Below are 7,155 nucleotides of genomic sequence, written 5' to 3'. Positions count from 1 at the left end.
TAAAACAAGGATCAGATTCTTTGACACACTCCCACCCTCTGGTTTCACACCCTCAATGGCTTCCCTTTGCATTTAGAATATAAACTCTACTCCTCCTTTTGGTCTATAAGGCCCTAAGCCATCTGGCCTCTACCCAACTCCACAGCCTCACCTTCTGTTCTCCCCTCACCCACTACTCTTCAGCCACACTGCCCTTCCTACTGTCTTTCAAACACACCTAGCTTATTCCTACCACGGGTCCTTTGCCCTAGCTATGTCCTCTTCTGTTCACGGCCAGGCTCTTTCTCATCTCTCAGGTCAGCTTAGAAGTCACTGCCTCAGAGAGGCCTTTCCTGATTGCCCTGCCTAAAGGAGCCCCCACTTCTGAAATCTGTTCTTATATTAACCTTAATATCTCCATAAGGTATTACCTTGCTTATATTTGCTTACTATTTAATGTCTGTCTTCCCCAAACAGAATGTAAGCTTCTTGTCTACCGTGTTCACCACTGCAGGTCCTGTGCCTAGAGCAGTGCCCGGTCCATAGTGAGCCCTCAATAAATACATGTTGAGGAAATATATTAGTGGAGGCTCAGAGAGGTCAAGTGACTTTCCAAAGTCACCCAGCTGGGAAGTACAAGAACTGGAATTTGAATCTGGACCTGGTCCAGACAGTTGGGGCTGTGCCCGACTGAGTGGGTTCCAGTATAAATGTGAGGGTTATATTCAGTGCCTGGGGCTCCACTCAAAAGGGGCAGCTTTGGGGGGGGCAAAATGGGGGTGTGTTGCGGTTTATCCCCCTTGTTCTTGCTCATGCTATTTTCATTGCCTGAAGGGCCGGTCACTCCAACAGCTACATCTTCTATGAAACTGACATCACAGCACCTACCTTATTTTACTGTGTAAGGCATAGGACCTCGACTAGGTGGTCTTTGTGTGGGGCCTTGGTCACCGGCAAGGCTCCTCCGTCCCTTGATATAGTAGAGTTTGATTTCAGAGGCCTTGTTATACCTTCCTGCCTGGGATTGTGACTACTATCTCTTACCTCCTGAAGGCCTTGGGTTTCATATGCAGGTTGGCCCACTAGGCTTCCCAAGTGACCAAATATGTTTGACACTCAAACAACCCTCTCCCCCAACCAATTGCCCACTTGCCCTACATTTACACATCTCACAGAGCCACTCATATTACCTCTTGGGATACAGAAGTTCTTGATTTGAGAAACTGCACGATTGTGATTGTTGGGCTTTCTCTGCCCCCTCCCCCCCACCATTTTCTATGAGCTTTTTTTTTTTTTTTTAAAGATTATTTATTTATTTATTTGAGAGAGAGAGAATGAGAGAGAGCAAGCACATGAGAGGGGGGAGGGTCAGAGGGAGAAGCAGACTCCCCGCCGAGCAGGGAGCCCGATGCGGGACCCAATCCAGGGACTCCAGGATCATGACCTGAGCCGAAGGCAGCCGCTCAACCAACTGAGCCACCCAGGCGCCCCTTCTATGAGCTTCTTAAGAGCTTGGTGCTCAACTAGTGAATGAATCCCCAGTGACCTGCACAACACCCCAGGACACCATGCTGCCTAAATCCTTTGTTCCCAACCCCAGCCTGCCCACGTCAGGGTGTCAGCACTTCAGTACCCATGCAGCAGAGACTGCTTGCCCACAGACATGGCTCCCTTTCTGGTCAAGGTCAAGGGACATAGTGCAATGTCGTATTTAAAAGTGGCAGCTCTGTGGCTTGAAAGGGGGGTTCCTACTGGACAAATCTAGGACAATTCCAATATAAAAAAAAAACCCAGTAATGATGGATCATAACCCATTAAATAAGAGAAGAATTGATGAGTCCATACTAATATGAATGAATGAATGAATAGGAGACAAAGCCCCTCCTTCCAGTAGAAGGAATGATGGAGTTAGAAAATGACCATTAGGCAAGCCTTCTAGTAATAATGGATTACAAGAAGAATCATCAATGGATATGAAAATTTGATGAGAAATGTGAAATTTTATAGTTTTTTTTTAAGGATTTTATTTTTATTTATTTGACAGACAGAGACACAGCGAGAGGGAACACAAGCAGGGGGAGTGGGAGAGGGAGAAGCAGGCTTCCCGCTGCGCAGCAATCCCGATGTGGGGCTCGATCCCAGGACCCTGGGATCATGACCTGAGCCGAAGGCAGACACTTAATGACTGAGCCACCCAGGCACCCCGAAACTTTATAGTTTCAAAGTGTTACCATAAATATAATTTTTTTAAAGACTCTATTTGAGAGAGAGAGAGAGAACGCACAAGCAGGGGGGAGGGTCAGAGGGAGAGGGGCAAGCAGACTCCCCACTGAGCAGGGAGCCCGACATGGGGCTCATCCCAGGACCATGAGATCACGACCCGAGCCTAAGTCAGATGCTTAACCAACTGAGCCACCCAGGCGCCCCCCTAAATATAATTATTAATTGGAAATGGAAGGATAGTCATTCTACAGTGGAGAAACGTGGCAGATACCACTTTCACTAAGTGATCAAAGTTCCTTTCAGCAGTAATGGAGCAAACTGACGCATGTACCCCCTGAATGATGCACTGAAGAGGACACAGCATCACTTCTGTGGTGCAGCTGACAGAAGCTCTTACAGTGAATGTGATCGTGAGGAAATGGGAGACACACCCAAGCGGAGAGAAGCCCTATAAAATAACTGACTGCATGCTTTAAAAAATGACAAGATCGGGGCGCGTGGGTGGCTCAGTCTGTTAAGCGTCTGCCTTTGGCTCCAGGTTGTGATCTCAGGGTCCTGGGATCAAGCCCTGCGTCTCAGCACGGAATCTGCTTCTCCCTCTCCCTCATGCTCTTTCTCTCTCTCTCTTTCTCAAATAAATGAATAAAATCTTTAAAAAAATAAAAATAAAAATATAAAAAATGACAAGATCATGAAAGACAAAGACGGGACTGTTCCAGATTAGAGGAGACATGACAACTGAATGCTGTGTGGGATCCAGGATTTTCTGTTGGTATGAAGGACATTATGGAGGTAGTTGGTAAAGTCCCAGTAAGGTCTGTGGACTAGCTAATAGACTCTTACGGATGTTAATTTCCTGATTGGTGGTCAGGTACGAGAGTGTCCTTGATTTTAGGAAACACGTGTTGGAATATTTAGAGATAAAGGGGCATCGTGTCTGCAATTTACTCTCAAATGGCTTGGAACAAGATAGGTAGGGAATTATAAAGATAATGTGACTAAACATTAGCAATTGCGGAATCTGGGTGAAGAACATACAGAAATTCTGTCATTCCTGCAATTTTTTTTTTTTTAAATACAAGTTCTTTTCCTCGGTTTTGTTTTTTTAAGTAGGGGCCCTCAGGGTAGTCTGAGGGCTCAGATCCTGGCCTCCACCCCTCACCAGCTGAGTGACTGAATCTCTCCCTGTCTCACTGTCCTCCTTGGTAAACCGGGCTTACTAATAGTGCCAACTTCACGGATGGTGAAACAATTTAATGTGTTCACACTTAAAAGCAAGTGGCACAGTGCCTAGTGTGGGATAAGAGATCGATAGATATTGGGTGAGAGAGAGATGAGTCTTCTGGAGTCCCCTAGAGAAACCTGCCTCTTCCCTGGGCAAGTCACAAAGCCAGGGCTGACCCCGCCGGGCCTGCCTGGTCTCCCCGCCTCCAGAACCTTCTAATCCACCCTCTCATCCTGCCCACAGGGCGGGGCCTCGTTGTCAGTTTCTGGGGAGGGCGTGCCTGCTAAGTGCTGCGCAGCTCTGACTGGTCCAGCTCATCCCCTGCTCATCTGGCCAGGGCTCCAAACCCCCAAATAGCACCCAAGCATATCCCTGCGGGACCCCAACCCTCAGTAGGTGCCCAGGAACAGCGACAGGCTTCAGCCAAGCCTGGATCTGCAGCTCATTCACACCCCTGGCTGATCCCAGTATGGGGCATTCCTCGTTCCCAGCCTCGGTTTCCCCATCTGCAGTGAAAGCCTAGGATTAGGTCAGTGATTTCGAAACCATCTCAAACCACAGTAAACTTTCTTCAAAGGAAATGTGTCCCGCATTGTAAAAATAGCTAGAGGCTGGTTGCTGCGGAGGGGACCAGCGCTGGCTTGGAGATTTCTGGAGGCCCTTCCTGCCGTGAGATGTGATTTCCAGGCCCCCAAGAGCTCCTGTCCCCGGACATTGGGGTCTTCCCAGCCCCCCTTAGCAGGGCAGCCCTCCGTCACTGAGCCAGGTCCCACTTTTGCGGTGGGTTCCTCTACTGGTTGGGAGTGATGTCACGGGATCCTTTCTGCCACCTCGTCTCATTCCCACTTCTTCACCCCTCACATGCCTCGTAGCAGCTTCTTACTGCGTAGTACTTGTTACTGTTACTGTGTTCCTGAGATGCAGCTTAGGTGCCAGGCACCGTGCTAAGTGCCTAGGACCTGTCTGCACTGTGTATGTTTCCCCAGCTCTTTCTTCCCCCTGCTAAATAAACCAACCATCCCCCCAAATTACCTGTACTTTCATCACATTTCAGTGTCTTCATAACTTAACTTTCCCTTCTCACAAAAGCCCTTTCTGATGTAGGTGGGCAGTGGGGGCACAAATGATCAGCCTCCTTTTAGAGCGGAGGAAACAGACCCATTTATGGATTCACCAACTGCCCAGAGAGCACCCGGTTGCTGGATGTGCTGTACCTGATCGCTGTTAATCCTCGCTACTGTTTGGGGAGTCAGCTGTTACCAATGCCTGCGGACGAGACATCGAGACATCGAAACTCTGAGAGGTGAGACAACCAGCCTGATATCACACAGCCAGTCCCTGGCAGAGGAGGATTCGAACTCAGGTTGGTCTGATGCGAGGGCGGAGCTGTCTCCCACTGCCCCTGCTGGGCATAACCCCTGGGCTTTTTTGGGGAGCCATCTGAGCGGCTGCTTACTGAAGGATACTCCAACACTCCCTGTGGGGAGCTCTGGCCGGGATCCTGTACAGGAAGCCCACCCGTCTTCTTCCCTCCTACTTTGAGATCCTAAGGCACACGGTGATGGGGGGCTGGCAGAGGGTGTCCCTGCACTGGGCTACTGTCTGCAAGGGTCCTGGGTCCAGCAGGGAGAAAAACTGCACTGCTTTGTCCTCACTTCCACTTGAGGAAGGGGAGGCCAGCTGAGAAGCCCGGCCTCGACCCCCTGCACTTGTCCTTCCCCCTTCCTCTGTCCCTGCAGAAGCGTCCCAAAGCCACCTCTCCTCCCCCTAGACCCTCAGGCCTACCCTCCAGCACAGACATTTCCCCAAGTGGCTGCCATCCCCAACCCGTACCCAGGTCCAACCGGGACCTCCCCTCATTTCCCTAATAGGCTGGAGATGCCACCTTCCACTCAGTCACCCTAGGGAGACACCAGGCTGCCATCCTTGCCTTGTCCCTCTCCCTCACTCCCACAGCTGGGCAATCACCAAGTCTCCATGCCCTCAGCTCCTTGACTTCTGTTCATTCTCTCTTCCCAGCCATGGTCTCAGTTCCAGCCACTGCATCTCTCTCCTGGACAGCTGCCGTGGCCTCCTGCCTGGTCTCCCCGCCTCCAGAACCTTCTAATCCAGCCTCTCATCCAAAACCCAAATTTGACAAGACGCTTCCCACGTGACTCTGATAAACAGAACCCCCAGCCCTCCCCACGATGGACATACAGTGTGAACAAAAACATAAGCGTGTGTTAAGCCAGTGCAATTGTGGGGTAGGGTTGTTCGTTACTACAGCACTCCCTAGTCTATCCTGCCTGGTAGTCTGATGCGATCCCTTGTAATTTTGTGATTTCTCCAGGAAAACCGTATTTGCCTCTAGTCCAGTGCTTCCTTACAATAAACAATTATCTGTGGATTTGAGGCAAGTTTGTATTAAATTGCAAACCCTAAGGACAGGAACAGACGTAACTGTCGTGCCCCCACCCCACCAAGAGTGAGGCTGTGCACGTAGTAGGTGCCTCATCAGCACGGGCTGGAGAAACTGAAGTGAGGATGAGAAGCGCAGGAGAAAGAAGAAAGGGATGAAGACCTTGTGCACTCTGACCCCCAAGAACCCCGTGTTAGACCCCATACCGAGAGGCTAGACTCTGTGCAATCACTGGCACAGGTCCCCCATCTTTGCCTGAAATGCCCTCTGCTCAGCCTTAGCAAACACTCCCCACTCTTCAGGATCCAGGTTCAGGCTAGCTTCTTGGCAGAGCTTCCCTGGCCCCCTGGCCCTGAGAACCAGCCTCTCCTCAGGCCACAGTCTGCCCTGGGAGCCCCTGAGCTGGGCTGAGGGGCCCCGGGGGTGGGCAAGTCCTGCTTTTGCTGGCCAGGACTGGCTTTCCTCCTTGCGATGGGAACACACGTTGCAGCTGCCTCAGGGCCCAAGATCACCTGCACTCATTCCCTTCCAGAGGGCACAAGCCTCCATGGCGCCCCCTCCCCCCAACTCGGAAGCCATATAATTAGTGCAATCATTACACAGCTGCCTTGTGGTCTGTCCCCCCTGCTCACCTCTCTACAGCAGCAGGGGGATTTTTTCCCCCACATCATTTGCCTGTCACCCTACTGGGGCTCCCACTGGCTGCAGGGGGCAAGGTCCGCATCCTCAGCCTGGCACCCGAGAATCTTCATGCTTGAACTCTGTGGCTCACTGCCCACTCACCAGCTCACACACTGGATTCCAGCAATGTTCAACCTCTCGTAGTTCCCCAAACCCTCCATACAATCTTGTGATGTGTGGACTTTTGCCCAAACGGTTCTTCCCACCTGGAATATTTTGACTTTCCCAATCCAGCCGGCAAACTCTTATTCAACCTTTGAAACTCAACTTATGAACAGGGGTTGGTACATTTTTTTTTTTTTCTCTAAAGGGCCAGATAGAAATGTTTCAGGCATTGTGGGCCATGCGGTTTTTGTAACAATTCCTCGACTCTGCCATTGTAGACAGCATAGGCATGTGAACGAATGATGTGGCTGTGTTCCAAGAAAACTTGGTTTACAGGAATAGGTGGCGGGGGGTTAGAGTGCCCACCCCTGCTCAAGAGTCATCTCGCCAAGCTTCCCACAGACAGAGTTTTATCATGACACAAAACCCAACTGTAATGATTGCACAGCTGTGATGATTAGATGGGATGATGGGTCATACGAGCATCTCTCACCCTGGTATCTATAATAGCCTCCTCACTGGCCTCCCAGCCTCTGCCTCG

The 7,155-nt window shown here is 50.6% G+C and overlaps 1 long non-coding RNA gene across 1 annotated transcript; it reads left to right on the top strand.

The window, feature by feature from the left end:
• The first annotated feature begins 4,535 nt into the window (after nt 1-4,535).
• Nucleotides 4,536-5,814, top strand: LOC118542198 (uncharacterized). Its single transcript, XR_004920463.2, has 2 exons — nt 4,536-4,730; nt 5,447-5,814. It is a non-coding gene; the product is annotated as an uncharacterized LOC118542198 (long non-coding RNA).
• The last annotated feature ends 1,341 nt before the right edge of the window (nt 5,815-7,155 follow it).

The sequence above is a fragment of the Halichoerus grypus genome, chromosome 6, assembly GCF_964656455.1.
Source record: "Halichoerus grypus chromosome 6, mHalGry1.hap1.1, whole genome shotgun sequence".
NCBI classification, from domain to species: Eukaryota; Metazoa; Chordata; class Mammalia; order Carnivora; family Phocidae; genus Halichoerus; species Halichoerus grypus.
Note: the sequence above shows the minus strand (reverse complement) of the source record. Positions and strands in the feature narration are given on the sequence as shown.